This window comes from Dendrobates tinctorius, unplaced genomic scaffold, assembly GCF_039654945.1.
Source record: "Dendrobates tinctorius isolate UK_male_01 unplaced genomic scaffold, ASM3965494v1 ptg000421c, whole genome shotgun sequence".
Lineage (NCBI taxonomy): Eukaryota > Metazoa > Chordata > Amphibia > Anura > Dendrobatidae > Dendrobates > Dendrobates tinctorius.
In genome coordinates, this window is record NW_027362085.1 from 446,849 (window position 1) to 471,670 (window position 24,822).

Below are 24,822 nucleotides of genomic sequence, written 5' to 3' on the forward strand. Positions count from 1 at the left end.
TTGCTTGGGCAGGGCCACAGCATTTGCAATCTTTACCTCTCCCTGCTCCTCCGCTGTGTAATCTGTGCCGTCAAATCCATACTGTGCCTGACACCGTCTGAGCCTGCCTCCTGAGACATATATTTTGAATGTGTATGCTATCCATACATGTTATCCAGGGATACGGTACCCTTTCTAACCTTTGTGCAATGACGTGCAATCCATACTGGGCCTAACACCGTCTGAGCCTGCCTCATGCTGTATAGACATATATTTTGAATGTGTACGCTATCCATACATGTTATCCGGGGATACGGTACCCTTTCTAACCTTTGTGCAATGACGTGCAATCCATACTGGGCCTAACAACGTCTGAGCCTGCCTCATGCTGTATAGACATATATTTTGAATGTGTACGCTATCCATACATGTTATCCGGGGATACGGTACCCTTTCTAACCTTTGTGCAATGACGTGCAATCCATACTGGGCCTAACACCGTCTGAGCCTGCCTCATGCTGTATAGACATATATTTTGAATGTGTACGCTATCCATACATGTTATCCGGGGATACGGTACCCTTTCTAACCTTTGTGCAATGACGTGCAATCCATACTGGGCCTAACACCGTCTGAGCCTTCCTCATGCTGTATAGACATATATTTTGAATGTGTACGCTATCCATACATGTTATCCGGGGATACGGTACCCTTTCTAACCTTTGTGCAATGACGTGCAATCCATACTGGGCCTAACAACGTCTGAGCCTGCCTCATGCTGTATAGACATATATTTTGAATGTGTACGCTATCCATACATGTTATCCGGGGATACGGTACCCTTTCTAACCTTTGTGCAATGACGTGCAATCCATACTGGGCCTAACACCGTCTGAGCCTGCCTCATGCTGTATAGACATATATTTTGAATGTGTACGCTATCCATACATGTTATCCGGGGATACGGTACCCTTTCTAACCTTTGTGCAATGACGTGCAATCCATACTGGGCCTAACACCGTCTGAGCCTGCCTCATGCTGTATAGACATATATTTTTAATGTGTACGCTATCCATGCATGTTATCCGGGGATACGGTACCCTTTCTAACCTTTGTGCAATGACGTGCAATCCATACTGGGCCTAACACCGTCTGAGCCTGCCTCATGCTGTATAGACATATATTTTGAATGTGTACGCTATCCATACATGTTATCCGGGGATACGGTACCCTTTCTAACCTTTGTGCAATGACGTGCAATCCATACTGGGCCTAACACCGTCTGAGCCTGCCTCATGCTGTATAGACATATATTTTGAATGTGTACGCTATCCATACATGTTATCCGGGGATACGGTACCCTTTCTAACCTTTGTGCAATGACGTGCAATCCATACTGGGCCTAACACCGTCTGAGCCTGCCTCATGCTGTATAGACATATATTTTTAATGTGTACGCTATCCATACATGTTATCCAGGGATACGGTACCCTTTCTAACCTTTGTGCAATGATGTGCAATCCATACTGGGCCTATCACCGTCTGAGCCTGCCTCATGCTGTATAGACATATATTTTGAATGTGTACGCTATCCATACATGTTATCCAGGGATACGGTACCCTTTCTAACCTTTGTGCAATGACGTGCAATCCATACTGGGCCTAACACCGTCTGAGCCTGCCTCATGCTGTATAGACATATATTTTGAATGTGTACGCTATCCATACATGTTATCAGGGGATACGGTACCCTTTCTAACCTTTGTGCAATGACGTGCAATCCATACTGGGCCTAACACCGTCTGAGCCTGCCTCATGCTGTATAGACATATATTTTGAATGTGTACGCTATCCATACATGTTATCCGGGGATACGGTACCCTTTCTAACCTTTGTGCAATGACGTGCAATCCATACTGGGCCTAACACCGTCTGAGCCTGCCTCACGCTGTATAGACATATATTTTGAATGTGTACGCTATCCATACATGTTATCCAGGGATACGGTACCCTTTCTAACCTTTGTGCAATCACGTGCAATCCATACTGGGCGTGAGAACGGCTGGCGAGCTGTTAAGCAAGCTACAGCACCTGTCCAGACAAGTACAGGGATTCCTTAGCGAGGAGACTTATTTGATTGTTTTCAATGTTGGGACAGCAATTTTTGGGGAGCACTATACTCTGGAGAATGATAGATGGGGCCCACCATACACTGGAACATTCCAAAGGTGGACATCAGACACTGGAGCAGCATTTACAGGGCCCATTATACACTAGAGCATTAGAAATGGGGCCCATTATGTTTGGAGCATTATTTGGGCCCATAAGACAGTGGAGCTTCATCCATGGGGACCAACATATACTGTAGCATTATGTGGAGCTCATCATATACTGTTTCAAACATTATATGGGACCAATGATTCTGTATGGAGAAATAGATGGGCCTCGTCATGAGATGTAAAAAGTGAGGTATTTTTCATTGTACTATACCGCTATTTATCTGCCGTATCGGAGCATGATGAGTTGTGGTATGTGTTAAAGGGGCGCTCTTTCGCCCAGGGCACATGAAAACCTGCAGCCAGCCCTCCCCCCCCACAACTTTAGCCAAATAACACCCATTTTTCAGTGCGTAACTTATATTATGAAGTTAATTAAGGTTGACAAGCTTAAGTAAGAAGAATTGATGTTTTTGGCATTCAAATGGGCACTGTTGGTGTGTTTCCTGTCCTCCTCTCACTGCCGACTTTTATTCCCCATTGACTTACATTGGGTTTCGTGTTTCGGGACGACCCCGACTTTTCCCTTTAATCGGACGATCTTGCTCGACCCGACTTTTGGAAAAGTCGGGTTTCACGAAACGAAACGCGACCCTAAAAAACCAAAAGTCACTCAACTCTAGTGATAACCACTACACTACAGAAACTGGCTGCGGAAGGTTACTGTGGTCATGACGAGCCATCGAGAACAAAGACTCAACGTCAAAAGCTTTAATTTCAACGCCTAATGTCATGCTTCTATCCAGTTTCGAACTGGGGACCGTTCGCGTGTGAGGTGAACGTGACAACCACTACACTTCAGAAACTCCATGCAAAGATAAAGATGTTTAAACATGCTGAAATGAACTTGAAAAAGAAAAAAACAGCCAGCCAAAGTCAAGAGGTCTTCCTCTATGTCTGAAGACAGGACAAAGTGCATTTTGCAACACAGGAACCTTTCATTTGTCAGGCTATTGTAGAAAAAGAACAAACAGGGAAACAAAACCATGCTCCACAAAACATTCTCATGCCTTTGTCCAAAAGCCAAAAAGAAAAAGCACCTAGATGCCTGCTTTCGCACCTTGATCCTATCAGGTGTTTCTTGAATTAGGAACACTTAGACACTGTCAAAAACACACATGCTTGCCAAAAGCAAAAACGGGTAGAAATAATCACATTGGTAAAAGTAATGCTCATTAAACCAGCAACAGAATATGCTAACTAAGGCTAATTAAGCCAACAATATACGTTTGTGAATCAAATAAAGAAAAGCCACATGTTTCTGCCCGGGATCAAAACAGGGAACTTTCAGTTGGATGGCAAACAGGACAATCACTACACTACAGTAACCAAACAAGAGCGTTTACTGTGGTCATGGCAAGCATTAAAGATCAAGCACTCATTGTCAAAAGCGCTAGTTTGCAAGAGAAACGCTGTGTTTCTGCCCAGTTTCGACCTGAGGACCTTTCGCATGTAAAGCGAACGTGAAACCGCTACACTACAGAAACCAACCGATTCAAACAAACAAAAAATGCTGTGGTCATGGCAAGCAATAAAGAACAAGCACTGAAAGTCAAAAAGATCGTTTTCCAAGAGAAAAAGCTGTGTTTCTGCCCAGTTTCGAACTGGGGACCTTTCGCGTGTGAGGCAAACGTGATGACCGCTACACTACAGAAACAGGATGCAAGTGCTTACTGTGGTGACAACAAGCAATCGAGATCAAGAACTGAAAGTCAAAAGCTTGGATACCAAAGGGTAACTGCGTGTTTCTGCCCAGTTTCGACCTGAGGACCTTTCGCGTGTAAAGCGAACGTGAAACCGCTACACTACAGAAACCAACCGATTCAAACAAACAAAAAATGCTGTGGTCATGGCAAGCAATAAAGAACAAGCACTGAAAGTCAAAAAGATCGTTTTCCAAGAGAAAATGCTGTGTTTCTGCCCAGTTTCGAACTGGGGACCTTTCGCGTGTGAGGCGAACGTGACAACCACTACACTTCAGAAACTCCATGCAAAGCTAAAGATGTTTAAACATGCTGAAATGAACTTGAAAAAGAAAAAAACAGCCAGCCAAAGTCAAGAGGTCTTCCTCTATGTCTGAAGACAGGACAAAGTGCATTTTGCAACACAGGAACCTTTCATTTGTCAGGCTATTGGAGAAAAAGAACAAACAGGGAAACAAAACCATGCTCCACAAAACATTCTCATGCATTTGTCCAAAAGTCAAAAAGAAAAAGCACCTGGATGCCTGCTTTCGCACTGATAGGAACTGAAGGAGTTAAATTGAGTTCTGTCTATGTTGCATTCTCTTGTTTAAAACCTTATCTGTTCTTCGAGGAGATGTCTCAGACATCTCCCTTGTGAACCAAGGTCAAATACCTCTGCTTTTTTGCCTAAGTGACTTTCTTTGTAGAAAACAAGTTGTGAAATCATTTGTACTGCGCATGTCTGTAAATGTTTAAATTCTTTACTATAAAAGACGGAAGCCTAACTGATAAGCCAGAGGCGTCTTGGCAGGCATCCCGAGTGGTATTATACAGCCCGCGTCTGTGTTAGCCTTCTCGACGGAGCAATTGATTAGAGACATATGGTGCTTCACACCTAAGAACATCGGTCCTTCAGATGAAAGAGTAATCTGAGGTATCCCGACAGTTTCCTGGCGCCCGAAACAGGGACCTGATATAGGCACCTCTCCAAGACTACCCGATCTACAGACCACTCCAGTTACTGATGAAATTGTGAACAGCAGACCTAAACACCTGGCCATGTAAGAGATCAATTTTTCTCTTCTCTGCTCTTTATAATCTATCATTATAACTAAGGTCCGTATAAAGGGGAATCTAGTAGAGGAGGGGGCCGTAAAATCAGGTCCATATAAGAACTCTGAGGAAATCGGGTGTGACACGCATATGTAATTTCTGCTCGAATGAGAGGTTACTGTAGGTTCTGTCTGTGCACAGCTATTTTTAGAAAAAGAGCTGATGCAAATCAAAATGGGAGAGGTCTGACATTACGGAATATAAGGCTGGGTGAACAGTTCATACTGCGCAGCCCGGACGGACAAGTTTTTCACAATAGACGATTCCGCACTAGAAATAGAGGAGGTTGTTGAGTGACTGCCTTGATTTGAAGGACTGTGAAAAGTAGACAAATAAGCTGCACAGTAGGTATTCGTTCAAAGAGTGGTGATATTGCCTAACTGGGTCATGTGACAGCGTCCTTTCGGGGAGGTCACCGCCTAAGCTTAAATCAACACCCTTTACGAATAAACCTTGTGACAGATAAGAGTGTGATAGAATGAGCACAGGACCACGAAATGAGCCTGTGACAGGATATGACTGAAGAACCCCGATAGATGGACACTTTGTTTACAATCCTGTGTGTTGTGGGAGTATTTCTGTTCGGATGCTACATAGCATATAAGTACACGAAACACGTAGTACACCGAGGAACAGACACTCCATTTAGCCTGTTAGCACCTTAGGAAGAAGGTAACGAGGTATAGTAGAGCCTAGTCTTGAGCTTACCCAATACACCACCTAAGGCAGGGGACTAACAGGAAGACAACAAGAGAAACAGGATAAGAATAAAAGATAAAATGGGGAACAGTCAGGGAAAGACACCTGAAGAAGGAAATCGGTTATGTGATATAATTGAGGATAGATATGGAAGTAGTGCAGCAAAGAACCTGGAAAAAGTATTAATCAAATCCAAAGTGCAAGATAGGCAGGCTGTGTGAATCCTTGTATATATGTCTATGAGAACCTCTGAATAAGATGAGAGATGAGTAATTGAGTAAAAAAAAAAAAAAAAAAATCAGTGAATGAGCACGTATGAATGAATCATCACACATCATTTTTGTGTCAAGAGATTTGTGACCTTTCTAGTTGTGGTGGAATCCCGGACAGATGCGTTATAGATAATTCAAATCTACATCTGAGACTGAATGAATTGAGTAATGATATACACTCACTGGCCACTTTATTAGGTACACCATGCTAGTAACGGGTTGGACCCCCTTTTGCCTTCAGAACTGCCTCAATTCTTCGTGGCAGAGATTCAACAAGGTGCTGGAAGCATTCCTCAGAGATTTTGGACCATATTGACATGATGGCATCACACAGTTGGCGCAGATTTGTCGGCTGCACATCCCTGATGCGAATCTCCCGTTCCACCACATCCCAAAGATGCTCTATTGGATTGAGATCTGGTGACTGAGGAGGCCATTTGAGTACAGTGAACTCATTGTCATGTTCAAGAAACCAATCTGAGATGATTCGAGCTTTATGACATGGCGCATTATCCTGCTGAAAGTAGCCATCAGATGCCTGTTCTTAGCTGAGAGGAGTGGTACCCAGTGTGGTCTTCTGCTGCTGTAGCCCATCTGCCTCAAAGTTCGACGCACTGTGCGTTCAGAGATGCTCTTCTGCCTACCTTGGTTGTAACGGGTGGCAATTTGAGTCACTGTTGCCTTTCTATCAGCTCGAACCAGTATGCCCATTCTCCTCTGACCTCTGGCATCAACAAGGCATTTCCGGCCACAGAACTGCCGCTCACTGGATTTTTTTTCTTTTTCGGACCATTCTCTGTAAACCCTAGAGATGGTTGTGCGTGAAAATCCCAGTAGATCAGCAGTTTCTGAAATACTCAGACCAGCCCTTCTGGCACCAACAATCATGCCACGTTCAAAGGCACTCAAATCACCTTTCTTCCCCATACTGATGCTCGGTTTGAACTGCAGGAGATTGTCTTGACCATGTCTACATGCCTAAATGCACTGAGTTGCCGTCATGTGATTGGCTGATTAGAAATTAAGTCTTAACACACAGTTGGACAGGTGTACCTAATAAAGTGGCCAGTGAGTGTAGTTCGTGTTATATGTGGCATTACATTGTAAAGTTTCCTGAATGCATTTGGCCAGAAAAAGGGCAAGGCATGGTTAATCTCATTATACAGTTATCTGCCCTTACAGTGAAATCCCGTGATTTTGAGTTTCTTTGTAGAAATTGATTTTGATAAGTCTAAAGAACTACAGAATTCTGTGAAGGACGACGCTGCATTCTGACGGGAGGGGGGAAGGATGGCGCTGCGCAGTTTCTTCTCCCTTCGCTCTTATCTCTGCTGAGTGTGAGCTGTGCTCAAAATTCTCTGTAATTCTATCCGTAAGGTACACGCTGAAAGATTTGTGCATTTTAAAGCAACAGTACTTAATTGAAGATTGGAAGTTAAAAGTAAGATATGGTGCCTAATTTAGAAGGGAATTGTAAGTGATTGCTTGGTCATTAATGTGTTTGAACCTGCTTCTAGTTGTGTGATTGATTTGTGTAGCAAATTGTGTCAAATTACAAAAGACAGAGCAGGAAGGAAGCAGTAAAACAAGTGGGACAAATATTGAAAAAGGCAAAAATACCAGAGTGTGAATGTTTGGATGTACAAAAAGGCACAGACAAGGGAAGAAAATAGCAAGTGAATAAATGATGCTTGAGAATGTGCAGCAGTGTGGAAGGTGTATTATGAATGTTTGATTGACAAAGTGTAACCAGAGACCCAGACAAAACAGATGGACTTGTAAACACTGTGGTCAGACTCAGACAAACCCAGACTGAATAGCTACTTGTGTGACCTGTGCTACTGACCTAAGAGAATTGCACTAAATCCTATCCAGACAAGATCATAAGAAGCTGACATAATAGTGTGGATAGTGGGTAGTGGGGACATTGGCCCTTGAGGAGTAAGCTGACAGTAGACATCAGACGACCAACCCCATCAGGACCTAGAAGTGTGACTAGAATAAGAAAGATGCAGGAGTATTATCCCTGGAGCCCCTCTGACCAGCTAGCTTTGCTGAAGCAGCTGCCTGCCCCTGAAGACCAACCATTCCCGTTTTACAGTTTTACAGACACATAAAGGAAGTACAGCAGACATATAAGTGTACCTGGGCAGACCTAGAGAGGTTGGTGAGTCTAAAGGCAGGTGACGCACTAGATCATATAATTAAGACACACAGATGTGACAAAGAATCAGGCTTGGGGCATGGATGATAAATCTGCACGATCTGGGGAGACGTACTGTGAGTCACTAAGACAATGGGCTGCAGTGGAACAATCAGAGCAGTCTGTACTCCTGACTAATGTGACACAGCAAAGATGAGAGAGAGCAGAGATATACCTTGGACGGTTACAGCTGAAATGGGCAGACATGGGGTACATTTGCATAAACCCACTTGATGTTAGAATTCTGGTGAATGCATTCATTGACGGTATGAACAAAGATTTACGAGACGCAGTACAGACAGCCAGACCTGAATGGAGACATGTAGATCCGAAAGACCTCCTTAAGGTAGCTAAAGAAATTGAGCAAACAAGGACAATAAGACGACCTGTCATGTATGCTGGAGCACAAGGAAAAAAGTGGAGACGTAATAGGGAAGGCATGTGAGATGACACTGACGTTTCTTTTGACAATCTATTCCCCACATGACATCCATGCCATACTCCTACAAGTTCAACCAAAACATCTGTCTATGGCCAGACAGCTCCGACTTGAGTGTGCTCTACTAATTCCTGAGTATGTCACCCTCAAAAGATGTAACGTTCTGAATCCAGCCACCCTCCTGCCTGTGGATTCAGAAAAGGGGGAATTGGTGACCGTATTGGCAAGTGAGGAAGGATACTTTGACATGACGCATGAACATGTCTGCATAGAACTGATGAGTCAGGAGACAGTTGGGTTTGCACACATTCATGAAAAACCTGTTCCTAATGCAGACTTTGAGTTTCTTTTTTGTAGATGGCCCCAGATACCACCAGGATGGACGATTCTACACTGGATATGCAGTAGTATCCTCACATGAGGTAATCCGAGCGGAGCCACTCTCTCCTCACATGTCGGCGCAGGAGGCAGAGTTGAAGGCACTCACTGAGGCGTGTAGAGCCGCTGCAGGTAAAGTCGCTAATATTTTCACAGATTCGAAGCCCATTAAAAATGCAGAGCTGGTGAAACAATTGATGGAGGCATTGATGTTACCAGTCCAGGTTGGCATTGTCAAGGTAAAAGCACACACAAAGGTGACTCCGTGGAGGTAGAGGGCAATAGAAGGGCGAACGAGGCTGCTAAAATAGCACAAGGCGGCCTAGAGAGAGCAGTGGACGGTGGCGGGGAGTCAGCGTATTCCAGCCACATTGGGTCTAGATGTCCTGAAATCCCTCCAGCAAAAGGCTGCCCAAACAGAGAAGGTACACCGGGGGAGACTGGGAGCTGAGCTGAACTCAAATGGAGTATGGGAGAATAAGGATAAAATGTGCCCACCAAAGTCCCTGTTCCCAATCATGGCGCAAGCAGCACATGGCCCCAATCACACCTCAAAAAGTCACATGTGTGCCATGGTAGATGCCTTCTGGATCGCTCCTGGCTTCAGTTGCGCAGCCGCGAAACTTGTACAATCATGCCTCATCTGTGCACAGCACAACCCAGGTAAAACAGTAAAAGTCCCTAAGAAAGCGACACCTAGGCCTCTCTACCCATTTCAGAGACGGCAGATTGACGACATACAGCTACCAAGGTAGGAGTGTATGCAAATATCCTAGTATGTGTAGATCTCTTCTCTGGATGGCCAGAGGCCTACCCGGTGAAAACGGCTACAGCTCGAGCCACTGCAAAGAAACTGGTGATGGAACTAGTACCACGATTCGGTGTCCCTGAAACAATTGAATCAGACAGAAGTACACACTTTACTGCTGAGGTAATGCAAAATGTAATGCAAATGATAGGTGTAGAACAAGCATTTCATACACCCTACCACCCACAGAGTTCAGGGAAGGTAGAGAGAATGAACGGGACACTAAAATTGAAAATACAGAAAACCATGGAACAAACCCATAGACCATGGCCAGAGTGTCTCCCATTAGCATTATTCTCAGTAAGGTACACACCCACGGGGAAAACTAAACTGTCACCCTTCGAGATACTGTTTGGAAGACCACCGAACACAGGGTTGTACTACCCACAGGTCTTAACACTCAATGTGGATAATTTGACAAGTTATGTAATCCAGTTGCAAAAGCATTTAACTCAAATGCATTCTCTAGTTTTCTCTTTCATTCCAGATCCAGATAGTGTGGAAGGAACTCACTGTCTACAACCTGGTGATTACGTATATGTCAAGAAACACTCCAGAAAGACCCTTGAACCCCGATATCAAGGACCTTACCAAGTACTCCTAACAACGCCTACTTCTGTTAAGTTGGAAGGACGACCAACCTGGATCCACGCATCGCATTGCAAACTAGCCACAGGAGTTAACAAAGCATAAGAGTGCATAATGTTTTGGTTTGGTTTTGTTGCATTATCTGTAATAATGGTAGCTGCGTGGGACAGTCTAAATGCTCCAATGTCCTTGAATAATAAGTTTATACAACATCATGAAAAATTACTGAATGATTGGTCAAATGACACTCAGCCTCCAGCAGATTGCTGGATCTGCACACATTCACCAGTATCAGCCACTAGTATTCCGTTCCTTGTTATTCCTATGCCACCCGAGGAATTATTTGCCTGGACCAGTTGTTCTGATACACTTGCTAATAATGCCACAAATAATGTGAAGTTATGGAACACAACTGTTGGAATACCTATTGTGAGATGGGTAGGATACCCTTGGTGGCAGGGTAATCTTTCAGGAAGTAATGCACACCTTCAATATCTGGCATATAAAGGGGGGGCTTGGGTACCCAGGAATAGAACTCGATTAACCTACCTGGGGCAAATTCCAATGTATGGCCTACAAGTTAGTTTTAATGTAACTTCCCACTCTACTGATGCCTTCAAACCAATACTGCTAGAAAGAAGGTTGCATAACACGTCCTGGGAGTATTCCAATTTATTTCCCCAGGGCAATAATGAAACTTGTTTTAATATTTCAGGTAATATACCTTGCAACGAGTCATCTGGATATGAGAAAGGAATTCCCACCTGTGGAAATCCCGATGTAGGGTATTGTAGCCCTTTAGGACAACTTCCAAATTGGTGTATGCTTCAGAATGTATCTGCGCTCATAGATTTAGTTCATAGACTGGTATTACAACATTCAGCCCTATGGGACCTACCTAGTGACATGTACTGGATATGTGGAGACAATGCATATAAATGGTTGCCAGTAGGGATAAAAGGTGCTTGTACTCTGGGTCGTTTGACTCCAGCTACCTTTGTTATTCCGAATGACCAGTTGAATACTCAGAGCATACCTAAACACACGTTGTACAAAAGAGCTGCTGACAATACACCTCGCCTCTCTGGGAGACCACATATAGTGCAGATGAGTGTGGCTAATAAAATTGTCAGTTCTATTTTTATTTATCCTATGATTACTCAAATGTGGGATAAATTAGTCAGGGCTACAGATTACTTAGATGACCAAATATGGGATATATTGGATATATTGAACACCACCGTTGCTGTCCAAAATCAGCTCATCATAGCCACTAATCAGCATACCATAGTATTAGATTATTTACCTGCAGCGCAAGGAGGTATGTGTCAAGTCATCGGACCAGCTTGCTGTCATTATATAGATCCCAACAGCATTATAAAGTTAAAATTGAAAATAGAGGATGTTCAAAAACTTAGAGATCAGTACGATAAAGACAATGATGGTACTAAGGATAGTTGGTGGTCAGATACATTCTCCTTTCTTAATCCAGCTAATTGGTTTAAGGGTATTGGAGGCTGGATAACTGGGATTATACTAAGTCTATTACGTATTGTTGTTTGTATCTTCGTAATATATGTGCTATTGAAACTTGTTTTTTGGTGTATCTCTGTATGCAAGAAAAGATGTAGAAATAGATAAGGAAGTTTGACTGTAAACAACAAGAATTTAACTATTATTCCTTTGAGTCCTAGATTGACATCTCATTTCTGGCATGAAGGAGCGTACTCTTGCAATGATGGACGTGGCTTCAGTATCTGGGGGATGGAGAAGGTAGAAGACCTGTCTCCCTTGGGCAACCCGTCGGCCTGGGATAGTACCTGGTGAACGAGCCACTATCCGCTGTTGTTGCAGGATCCAGTGTTCCAGATTGTGGAAAATGAAGATGTCAAAGGGGGGAATGATAGGAACTGAAGGAGTTAAATTGAGTTCTGTCTATGTTGCATTCTCTTGTTTAAAACCTTATCTGTTCTTCGAGGAGATGTCTCAGACGTCTCCCTTGTGAACCAAGGTCAAATACCTCTGCTTTTTCGCCTAAGTGACTTTCTTTGTAGAAAACAAGTTGTGAAATCATTTGTACTGTGCATGTCTGTAAATGTTTAAATTCTTTACTATAAAAGACGGAAGCCTAACTGATAAGCCAGAGGTGTCTTGGCAGGCATCCCGAGTGGTATTATACAGCCCGTGTCTGTGTTATCCTTATCGACGGAGCAATTGATTAGAGACATATGGTGCTTCACACCTAAGAACATCGGTCCTTCAGATGAAAGAGTAATCTGAGGGTTCCCGACAGCACCTTGATCCTATCAGGTGTTACTTGAATTAGGAACACTTAGACACTGTCAAAAACACACATGCTTGCCAAAAGCAAAAACGGGTAGAAATAATCACATTGGTAAAAGAAATGCTCATTAAACCAGCAATAGAATATGCTAACTAAGGCTAATTAAGCCAACAATATACGTTTGTGATCAAAATAAAGAAAAGCCACATGTTTCTGCCCGGGATCAAAACAGGGAACTTTCAGGAGGATGGCAAACAGAACAATCACTACACTACAGTAACCAGACAAGAGCGTTTACTGTGGTCATGGCAAGCATTAAAGATCAAGCACTCATTGTCAAAAGCGCTAGTTTGCAAGAGAAATGCTGTGTTTCTGCCCAGTTTCGAACTGAGGACCTTTCGCGTGTAATGCGAACGTGATAACCGCTACACTACAGAAACCAACCGATTCAAAAAGGCAAAAAATGCTGTGGTCATGGCAAGCAATAAAGAACAAGCACTGAAAGTAAAAAAGATCATTTTCCAAGAGAAAAATCTGTGTTTCGGCCCAGTTTCGAACTGAGGACATTTCGCAAGTGAGGCGAACGTGATAACCGCTACACTACAGAAACCGGATGCAAGTGCTTACTGTGGTGACAACAAGCAATCGAGATCAAGAACTGAAAGTCAAAAGCTTGGATACCAAAGAGTAACAGCGTGTTTCTGCCAAGTTTCGTACTGGAGACCTTTCGCGTGTTAGGCGAACGTGATAACCACTACACTACAGAAACCGGCTGCGTAAGGTTACTGTGGTCATGACGAGCCATCGAGAACAAAGACTCAACGTCAAAAGCTATAATATCAACGCCTAATGTCATGCTTCTATCCAGTTTCGAACTGGGGACCGTTCGCGTGTGAGGTGAACGTGACAACCACTACACTTCAGAAACTCCATGCAAAGCTAAAGATGTTTAAACATGCTGAAATGAACTTGAAAAAGAAAAAAACAGCCAGCCAAAGTCAAGAGGTCTTCCTCTATGTCTGAAGACAGGACAAAGTGCATTTTGCAACACAGGAACCTTTCATTTGTCAGGCTATTGGAGAAAAAGAACAAACAGGGAAACAAAACCATGCTCCACAAAACATTCTCATGCCTTTGTCCAAAAGCCAAAAAGAAAAAGCACCTACATGCCTGCTTTCGCACCTTGATCCTATCAGGTGTTACTTGAATTAGGAACACTTAGACACTGTCAAAAACACACATGCTTGCCAAAAGCAAAAACGGGTAGAAATAATCACATTGGTAAAAGTAATGCTCATTAAACCAGCAATAGAATATGCTAACTAAGGCTAATTAAGCCAACAATATACGTTTGTGATCAAAATAAAGAAAAGCCACATGTTTCTGCCCGGGATCAAAACAGGAAACTTTCAGGAGGATGGCAAACAGGACAATCACTACACTACAGTAACCAGACAAGAGCGTTTACTGTGGTCATGGCAAGCATTAAAGATCAGGCACTCATTGTCAAAAGCGCTAGTTTGCAAGAGGAATGCTGTGTTTCTGCCCAGTTTCGAACTGAGGACCTTTCGCGTGTAAAGCGAACGTAATAACCGCTACACTACAGAAGCCAACCTATTCAAACAAACAAAAAATGCTGTGGTCATGGCAAGCAATAAAGAACAAGCACTGAAAGTCAACAAGATCGTTTTCCAAGAGAAAAAGCTGTGCTTTTGCCCAGTTTCGAACTGGGGACCTTTCGCGTGTGAGGCGAACGTGATAACCGCTACACTACAGAAACCGGATGCAAGCGTTTACTGTGGTGACAACCAGCAATCGAGATCAAGAACTGAAAGTCAAAAGCTTGGATACCAAAGGGTAACAGCGTGTTTCTGCCCAGTTTCAAACTGGGGACCTTTCGCGTGTTAGGCTAACGTGATAACCACTACACGACAGAAAACGGCTGCGGTAGGTTACTGTGGTCATGACGAGCCATCGAGAACAAAGACTCAACGTCAAAAGCTTTAATATCAACACCTAATGTCATGCTTCTATCCAGTTTCGAACTGGGGACCGTTCGCATGTGAGGTGAACGTGACAACCACTACACTTCAGAAACTCCATGCAAAGCTAAAGATGTTTAAACATGCTGAAATGAACTTGAAAAAGAAAAAAACAGCCAGCCAAAGTCAAGAGGTCTTCCTCTATGTCTGAAGACAGGACAAAGTGCATTTTGCAACACAGGAACCTTTCATTTGTCAGGCTATTGGAGAAAAAGAACAAACAGGGAAACAAAACCATGCTCCACAAAACATTCTCATGCCTTTGTCCAAAAGCCAAAAAGAAAAAGCACCTAGATGCCTGCTTTCGCACCTTGATCCTATCAGGTGTTACTTGAATTAGGAACACTTAGACACTGTCAAAAACACACATGCTTGCCAAAAGCAAAAACGGGTAGAAATAATCACATTGGTAAAAGTAATGCTCATTAAACCAGCAATAGAATATGCTAACTAAGGCTAATTAAGCCAACAATATACGTTTGTGATCAAAATAAAGAAAAGCCACATGTTTCTGCCCGGGATCAAAACAGGGAACTTTCAGGAGGATGGCAAACAGGACAATCACTACACTACAGTAACCAGACAAGAGCGTTTACTGTGGTCATGGCAAGCATTAAAGATCAAGCACTCATTGTCAAAAGCGCAAGTTTGCAAGACGAACGCTGTGTTTCTGCCCAGTTTCGAACTGAGGACCTTTCGCGTGTAAAGCAAACGTGATAAACGCTACACTACAGAAACAAACCGATTCAAACAAACAAAAGATGCTGTGGTCATGGCAAGCAATAAAGAACAAGCACTGAAAGTCAACAAGATCGTTTTCCAAGAGAAAAAGCTGTGTTTCTGCCCAGTTTCGAAGTGGGGACCTTTTGAGTGTGAGGCGAACGTGATAACAGCTACACTACAGAAACCGGATGCAAGCGCTTACTGTGGAGACAACAAGCAATCGAGATCAAGAACTGAAAGTCAAAAGCTTGGATACCAAAGGGAGGAAATGGTTGAGGAGGTAAAAGTGGCTGGGACCCTAGGAGGTAGCGACCATGCTATTTTAGAATTTTGGATAACTAGAGGTGGAAGACCTGTGAAGACTCAGACGTCAAGGTTAGATTTCAGAAAGGCAGATTTTAAGGGATTCAGAAAGAGAATTGGAGGGATCCAATGGCTGGATATCCTTAAAGACAAAAATGTCCAGGAAGGATGGGAAATCTTGAAAAATGAAATTCTCAAAGCACAGTTGTTAACAATTCCGAAAAGAGGGAAGAATAGGAAGCATTTAAGGAAACCAGGATGGATGAACACAGAACTTAAGCACATGCTAAAAAGGAAGAAAAAAATGTTTATAAAATGGAAAGAGGGAGGCATATCTAAAGAAGAATATAATGCTGTCTGCAGAACCTGCAGGGCACAAATCAGATTAGCTAAAGCTGAAAATGAACTGAGGCTTGCAAGAGATGTCAAAAGCAATAATAAAGGATTTTGGGGATATGTCAAAAGTAAAAGAAAAGTCAAAGATGCTATAGTATTTTTACAGGATGAAAATGATGAAATGGTAAGACAGGATGTTGAGAAGGCTGAACTTTTAAATTCCTATTTTGCATCTGTTTTCTCTCAGAAAGGAAATGCAACATCAACTGTTATTCACTGTCCTATTAAGGGAATAGAAGAATCCAGGATATCTATAAACAGAAAGATAGTGAGGAAACACTTAGCTAACCTAAATGAATTCAAGTCTCCAGGTCCAGATGAATTACACCCCAGAGTACTGAAGGAGATAGCAGAAGAAATTTTTGAACCCCTCTCCATAATCTTTGAAAATTCTTGGAGAACAGGAGAAGTGCCAGAAGACTGGAGAAGAGCAAATGTTGTTCCTATCTTCAAAAAGGGGAAGAAGGTGGACCCAGGCAACTATAGGCCGGTGAGTCTGACTTCTATACCAGGAAAGATCTTTGAACAAATTATTAAACTACATGTATGTCAATACCTGGATAAGAATGAAGTGATTAAACAGAGTCAGCATGGGTTTGTAACTGATAAGTCATGTCAGACTAACTTAATTTCCTTCTATGACGGTATCACTGATTGGGTGGATCAAGGAAATGCTGTAGATATAGTATATCTTGACTTCAGCAAAGCATTTGACAAAGTCTCTCATACAATCCTTATTGAAAAAATGACTAAGTATGGAATGGACAAGGCAACTGTTAGGTGGATTCATAACTGGCTTAGTGATCGGACCCAAAGAGTGGTCGTAAATGGCTGCACATCCAGTTGGAAGAATGTCTCAAGTGGGGTACCACAGGGCTCTGTCCTGGGCCCTGTATTGTTCAACATCTTTATCAACGATTTAGATGAAGGAATTGAGGGTAAACTGATTAAATTTGCTGATGACACAAAGCTAGGAGGGATAGCTAATACTAGAGAGGAGAGAGAGATGATTCAAAAAGATTTAAATAAACTGGAGAAGTGGGCAGCAACTAACAGAATGGTTTTTAACAGGGAGAAATGCAAAGTACTACATCTGGGCAATAAAAATGAAAAAAGCATATATAGAATGGGAGGAATAGGGCTAAGTGACAGCACATGTGAAAAAGACTTGGGTATACTAATAGATCACAGACTGAATATGAGTCAACAGTGTGATGCAGCAGCAAAAAAGGCAAATGCAATTCTAGGATGTATTAACAGAAGCATACAGTCTAGATCACGTGAAGTCATTATTTCCCTCTACTCCTCTTTGGTCAGACCTCATCTGGAATATTGTGTCCAGTTTTGGGCACCACATTTTAAAAAAGACATCAACAAACTGGAGCAAGTTCAGAAAAGAGCGACCAGAATGGTGACCGGTCTGCAAACCCTGTCTTATGAGGAAAGGTTGCAGGATTTGGGAATGTTTAGTTTGCAAAAGAGAAGACTGAGAGAAGACTTAATAGCTGTCTACAAATATCTAAAGGGCTGTCACATTGTAGAAGGATCAACTTTATTCTCATTTGCACAAGGAAAGACTAGAAGCAATGGGATGAAACTGAATGGGAAGAGACACAGTTTAGATATTAGAAAAAACTTTTTGACAGTTAGAGTGATCAATGAGTGGAACAGGCTGCCACGAGAAGTGGTGAGTTCTCCTTCAATGGAAGTCTTCAAACAGATGCTGGACAGACATCTGACTGGGATGATTTAGCGAATCCTGCTTTGAGCAGGGGGTTGGACCAGATGGCCCAGGAGGTCCCTTCCAACTCTAAGATTCTATGATTCTATGATTCTATGATTCTATGGGTAACAGCGTGTTTCTGCCCAGTTTCGAACTGGGGACCTTTCGCGTGTTAGGCGAACGTGATAACTAGAGTTGAGCGAAACGGGTCGAAAAAATTCAAAAGTCGCCGACTTTTGGCAAAGTCGGGTTTCATGAAACGAAACCCGACCCTAGGATGAGGTCGGCCACGAGGTCGGCGACTTACGCGCCAAAGTCTCGTTTCAAAAGTTTGTTTTGCGCTCTTTTTCAGCCAATCAGGATCCACGGACACTGTGGGCAACGTGATGACCTAGGCACTGGTCACCACCATCTTTCAGAAGGGCATGCAAGTGATTGGCTTGCTTTGGTGGGCGTCACAGGGGGTATAAAAGGGCGTGCACGCCGACCGCCATCTTACTTCTGCCGATCTTAGTATAGGGAGAGGTTGCTGCTGATTCTGTAGGGAGAGCGTTAGGCAGGGAAGAAGACAAAAAAACTGCTTCTGCTGCTAGCGATTTGGCCTGCACAACACACAAGTCACTGTGTGTGCAGTGCAAGGGGAGGCTATATTGTGGTGTATCAGTGGTGTTGGTTGTTGGGCTGCCTTTTAAGGCTTCCTGACACGCTGGCATTGCTGTTTACCCAATGCTCCGCAAACTGCTTTTTTAAAAGCAATCCAATCTCCCTTATCCTCTCATCACTTTGGTCACAGGCAGCTGTGCCATCGAGCGTGTCACATAGCGCTCAGATATCAGTGGGCCTCACACAATCCACAAGTGTCCAGTGTCCAAAAGTGTACGCAGAGATTCAAAATCTCCATTATCCTCTCGTCACTTTGGTCACAGGCAGCTGTGCCATCGAGTGTGTCACATAGCGCTCAGATATCAGTGGGCCTCACACAATCCACAAGTGTCCAGTGTCCAAAAGTGTACGCAGAGATTCAAAATCTCCATTATCCTCTCGTCACTTTGGTCACAGGCAGCTGTGCCATTGAGCGTGTCACATAGCGCTCAGATATCAGTGGGCCTCACACAATCTATAAGTGTCCAGTGTCCAAAAGTGTACGCAGAGATTCAAAATCTCCATTATCCTCTTGTCACTTTGGTCACAGGCAGCTGTGCCATCGAGCGTGTCACATAGCGCTCAGATATCAGTGGGCCTCACACAATCCACAAGTGTCCAGTGTCCACAAGTGAACGCAGAGATTCAAAATCTCCATTATCCTCTTGTCACTTTGGTCACAGGCAGCTGTGCCATCGAGCGTGTTATATAGCGCTCAGATATCAGTGGGCCTCACACAATCTACAAGTGTCCAGTGTCCAAAAGTGTACGCAGAGATTCAAAATCTCCATTATCCTCTCGTCACTTTGGTCACAGGCAGCTGTGCCATCGAGCGTGTCACATAGCGCTCAGATATCAGTGGGCCTCACACAATCCACAAGTGTCCAGTGTCCAAAAGTGTACGCAGAGATTCAAAATCTCCATTATCCTCTCGTCACTTTGGTCACAGGCAGCTGTGCCATCGAGCGTGTCACATAGCGCTCAGATATCAGTGGGCCTCACACAATCCACAAGTGTCCAGTGTCCGAAAGTGTACGCAGAGATTCAAAATCTCCATTATCCTCTCTTCACTTTGGTCACAGGCAGCTGTGCCATCGAGCGTGTCACATAGCGCTCAGATATCAGTGGGCCTCACACAATCCACAAGTGTCCAGTGTCCAAAAGTGTACGCAGAGATTCAAAATCTCCATTATCCTCTCGTCACTTTGGTCACAGGCAGCTGTGCCATCGAGCGTGTCACATAGCGCTCAGATATCAGTGGGCCTCACACAATCCACAAGTGTCCAGTGTCCAAAAGTGTACGCAGAGATTCAAAATCTCCCTTATCCTCTCGTCACTTTGGTCACAGGCAGCTGTGCCATCGAGCGTGTCACATAGCGCTCAGATATCAGTGGGCCTCACACAATCCACAAGTGTCCAGTGTCCAAAAGTGTACGCAGAGATTCAAAATCTCCATTATCCTCTCGTCACTTTGGTCACAGGCAGCTGTGCCATCGAGCGTGTCACATAGCGCTCAGATATCAGAGGGCCGCACACAATCCACAAGTGTCCACTGTCCACAAGTGTGTGCAGAAATTCTAAAACTCCCCTGTCCTATAGACACCTTGTACCTTGTTTTACATTACTATATAGTTTGTTGGATTTTGTCTACATTTCTACCAAAAATGAGGAAGGCTGGTGGAAGAGGCCGTGGAATTGGGCGGGGGTTGGCAGCTGGTAATGATGGTGTTGGTGGTGGATCTGATGGTAGTGGCAAGAGCAAAATAGGACCGAATGCAGGAGGTGCTGACCCTGTGTCATCGTCTGGCTACATAAGGACTCGAACGCTTAGTTTTCTAGGAGTTGGCAAACCGCTTTTAAAGGCAGAGCATCAGGAAAAAGTTTTGTCTTACATTGCTGACTCAGCCTCCAGCTCTATCGCCTCCTCTTCTTCAGTTGTAAAAAGTAAAAGCACTGAGTCGTCATTGGAGGCTCATGTTCATGAACCACACCTTTCCTTGTGTCCTTCACCCCAACCAAGATTGAAGGATGACGCAGGCCATACTACTGATTACTCCATGGAGCTGTTTTCACATACCATGCCTGGATTATCAAGTCAAATGGTGAATTACCCAGGCCAAGATGAATCTGACATGGAGTGCACTGATGCACAGCCGCTGATGGATGATTCTGCTGGTACATTCACTCAGAGCACTACATTGTCCTCGCAGTGTACAGAGCCAGATTTTGACCCTGATGAGACTCAGGTGCCCCTTCCCGCACACTATACCACCATACACGGTGACACAGAGAAAGGTGCACATGACATAGAAGAGGAGGTGATGGATGACCCAGTTGTTGACCCAGATTGGCATCCATTGGGGGAAGAGGGTGCTGCTTCCAATAGCTCAGATGAGGAGCATCCACAGCAGACATCGACATCGCAACAGCTGTTATCTGGCAGGCCCGGAGCACTCCAAAGACAGGTTCCAAACATCAAAAGAGTTGCTGGACAGCTTGTCCAGAGGGTCAAAAGATCACAGCGTGCTAGGCCGCAAAATGTCTGCCAAAGTAGGAAGAGTGCAGTGTGGCACTTTTTTGAACAAAATCCTCATGATCAGGCCAAGGTTATCTGTAAGAAGTGCACAAAGACCTTTAGCCGAGGGAAAAATCTGAAAAATTTGAATACCAGTTGCATGCTTAGACATTTAACCAGCATGCACTTGCAAGCGTGGACACAACACCAAACCTCAAGTGCCACATGTGCAACTGATCACAACGAAGGTAGTCAGCAACGCTACATTGTTTCCCCCACTGTAAGCCCACCGGTTAGCACAGCAGCAAATGTTGAGGTGTCGTTGCAAGGCCACAGCAGTCAGGGAATCCCACTGTTATATCAACGAAAGACTGATTCTAGGCCATCAGAAAGAACACCAACTCCATCACCATCATCAACCCTCTCTCAGTCCGCCCTGTCCACCGCTACTTCCACCATATGCAGCTCTCAAGTCCAGCTCACCCTCCCAGACACTATGAGTAGGTCAAGAAAGTACTCAGTCTCTCATCCGCGTACACTGGGTTTGAACGCCCACATTGCCAAACTAATCTCGTTTGAGATGATGCCCTTTCGGTTGGTGGAAAGCACAGCTTTCCGCGAACTCATGGCCTATGCAGTACCACGCTATGACCTACCCAGTCGCCACTTCTTCTCTCGCAAAGCCATCCCAGCCCTCCACCATCATGTGAAAGACCGCATTGTCCATGCACTCAAGCAGTCAGTGAGCGGAAAGGTGCACCTCACAACTGATGCATGGTCCAGTCGGCATGGCCAGGGCCGTTACGTGTCCATCACTGCGCACTGGGTTAATGTGGTGGATGCAGGGTCCACAGGGGACAGCGGTGGTGGGACAGTGCTGCCTAGCCCACGGTATAGGAAACAGTTGGCTGTAGGCGTTCGACCCTCCTCCTCCTCCTCCTCCAGAAGCGACAGCTCGTCCACAGAGCGCAGTCGTACGAGCACTCCATCTGCAGCTGCCACTGTTGCACACGATGTGTCCCCCTATCGAGCAGCTAGTGGAAAGCGTCAGCAGGCTGTGTTGCAGATGATGTGTTTGGGCGACAGACACACCGCCGAGGTGCTGGCCGAGTACTTGAAGCTACAAACTGAGTCATGGCTGGGCAGTGTACATCTTGAGGCAGGCAAGGTAGTTAGTGATAACGGCCGTAATTTTGTGGCAGCCATAGCCCTTTCAAAACTCAGCCACATACCTTGCTTGGCTCACACCTTGAACCTGGTGGTGCAGTGCTTCCTCAAAAATTATCCGGAGTTAACAGCCCTGCTCCAGAAGGTGCGAAGACTGTGTGCGCACATCCGCCGGTCGCCTGTACACTCCGTTCGTATGCAGAAGCTGCAGCGATTGCTCCACCTTCCCAACCACCGCCTCATTATCGACATTGCAACAAGGTGGAACTCCACCCTGCACATGGTAGAGCGGCTGTGCGAGCAGAGGCAGGCCATAATGCATTTGTGGGAGGATACACGGCCAGGCACTTTGAGAGCAGACATGGAGTTGACAGGCGTGCAGTGGTCGAAGCTGAAAGACCTTTGTAAAGTCCTTCAGTGTTTTGAGGAATGCACACGGCTCGTAAGCGCAGACGACGCCATCCTAAGCATGAGCATCCCACTTATGCGTCTGCTCATGCAAACTTTGACGCACCTTAAGGAGCAGGCGTCTGCAGCCAATGTTGATGAGGAGGAAGAGGAGGAGGGAATCCTTGATGACATTCAGCCATTGTCTGCTCAGGGACCTCTCCTGGACGAGGTGGAGGAAGAAGAGGAGGAGGAGGAGGATGATGGGGATGATTACTTAGGGGAGGAGGATGCATCTCGTGGGGCAAGTGAAAATGTTGGCGTGGCAAGGTCTGGTACAGGGTTTGTGCATGACTGGAGGGATGTGGATTTGCCAGAAAGTGCTCCTCCACCCAGCACTCGCAGTGCATCATTGACACCGGGAACATTGGCCCACATGTCAGATTATGCCTTGCGGATCCTAAAAAGGGACCCCCGCATAGCCAAAATGATGAACGATGACGACTACTGGTTGGCCAGCATCCTGGATCCACGCTATAAAGGCAAATTACAAAACATCATGCCACAGGAGAACCTTGACCTAATATTGGCTAATAAACAAGCAACTCTGGTAAATCGGTTGCTTGAGGCATTCCCAGCACACAGCAGCGGTGATGGTTCTCACACGAGCCGTACGGGCCGGGGGCAGCTTGGCAGAGGTGTTCGTGGTGCACACAGCAGAAGTGGCGTTGGAGACAGGGGTTTCATCACAATGTTGTGGACTGATTTTTCAAATACCGCTCACACAACTGGTAATACTGCATTGATGGAAAGTGACAGGAGACAGCAGTTGTCAACTATGGTTACAAACTACTTTTCCTCCCATATCGATGTTCTCCCACACAGGTCATTCCCCTTTGACTATTGGGCCGCTAAAATGGACACCTGGCCTGAATTGGCACAATATGCCTTACAGGAGCTCGCTTGCCCAGCTGCAACTGTGATATCGGAAAGAGTCTTCAGTGCAGCTGGATCAATCCTGACAGAAAAAAGGACCCGTCTGTCAACCCAAAATGTGGATGATCTAGCCTTCATTAACATGAACCATGCATGGGTTTCCAAGGATTTTGTCCCACCTTCCCCTGATGACACATAGGGTGACAGAAAAATGGCTTGCTTTGGTCCACCTCTTCCTGGTACTTCACCTATTTCGCCTTTTGCATCAGTTGAATGTCCAACATCAACATATGCCACTTTCTAAAACTCCCTAACTGTGCTGCCTCCCCCCCATGGCCGGGGTCACCACCTAACGCACGACACCGTGCGAGTGCCGTTGCCCTGGACAGGTGGGTAGGCCGACTCTTGGGCGCGGGCACTGGCACAGGGTCCCTCATAGTGCAATCAAGTGTCTCTGACGGTGGTGGTGCACACCCGCCGTCAGACACACCGCTGCACTATGAGGGGCCCAGTGCCAGTACCGACGCCCACGAGTGGGCCCCCCTTGCTTGGCAAGGGCCCCAGCATTTGCAATCTTTACCTCTCCCTGCTCCTCCGCTGTGCAATCTGGGCCGTCAAATCCATACTGTGCCTGACACCGTCTGAGCCTGCCTCCTGAGACATATATTTTGAATGTGTACGCTATCCATACATGTTATCCAGGGATACGGTACCCTTTCTAACCTTTGTGCAATGACGTGCAATCCATACTGGGCCTAACACCGTCTGAGCCTGCCTCATGCTGTATAGACATATATTTTGAATGTGTACGCTATCCATACATGTTATCCGGGGATACGGTACCCCTTCTAACCTTTGTGCAATGATGTGCAATCCATACTGGGCCTAACACCGTCTGAGCCTGCCTCATGCTGTATAGACATATATTTTGAATGTGTACGCTATCCATACATGTTATCCAGGGATACGGTACCCTTTCTAACCTTTGTGCAATCACGTGCAATCCATACTGGGCCTAACACCGTCTGAGCCTGCCTCATGCTGTATAGACATATATTTTGAATGTGTACGCTATCCATACATGTTATCCGGGGATACCGTACCCCTTCTAACCTTTGTGCAATGACGTGCAATCCATACTGGGCCTAACACCGTCTGAGCCTGCCTCATGCTGTATAGACATATATTTTGAATGTGTACGCTATCCATACATGTTATCCGGGGATACGGTACCCCTTCTAACCTTTGTGCAATGACGTGCAAT

The 24,822-nt window shown here is 44.9% G+C and overlaps 3 non-coding genes across 3 annotated transcripts; all 3 read right to left on the bottom strand.

The window, feature by feature from the left end:
* Positions 1 to 3,839: 3,839 nt before the first annotated feature.
* TRNAV-CAC (transfer RNA valine (anticodon CAC)) lies at positions 3,840 to 3,912 on the bottom strand. The gene has a single exon. It is a non-coding gene; the product is annotated as a tRNA-Val (tRNA).
* A 9,179-nt stretch (positions 3,913 to 13,091) lies between these two features.
* TRNAV-UAC (transfer RNA valine (anticodon UAC)) lies at positions 13,092 to 13,164 on the bottom strand. The gene has a single exon. It is a non-coding gene; the product is annotated as a tRNA-Val (tRNA).
* A 1,097-nt stretch (positions 13,165 to 14,261) lies between these two features.
* On the bottom strand, positions 14,262 to 14,334 carry TRNAV-UAC (transfer RNA valine (anticodon UAC)). Its single transcript has one exon. It is a non-coding gene; the product is annotated as a tRNA-Val (tRNA).
* Positions 14,335 to 24,822: the final 10,488 nt, after the last annotated feature.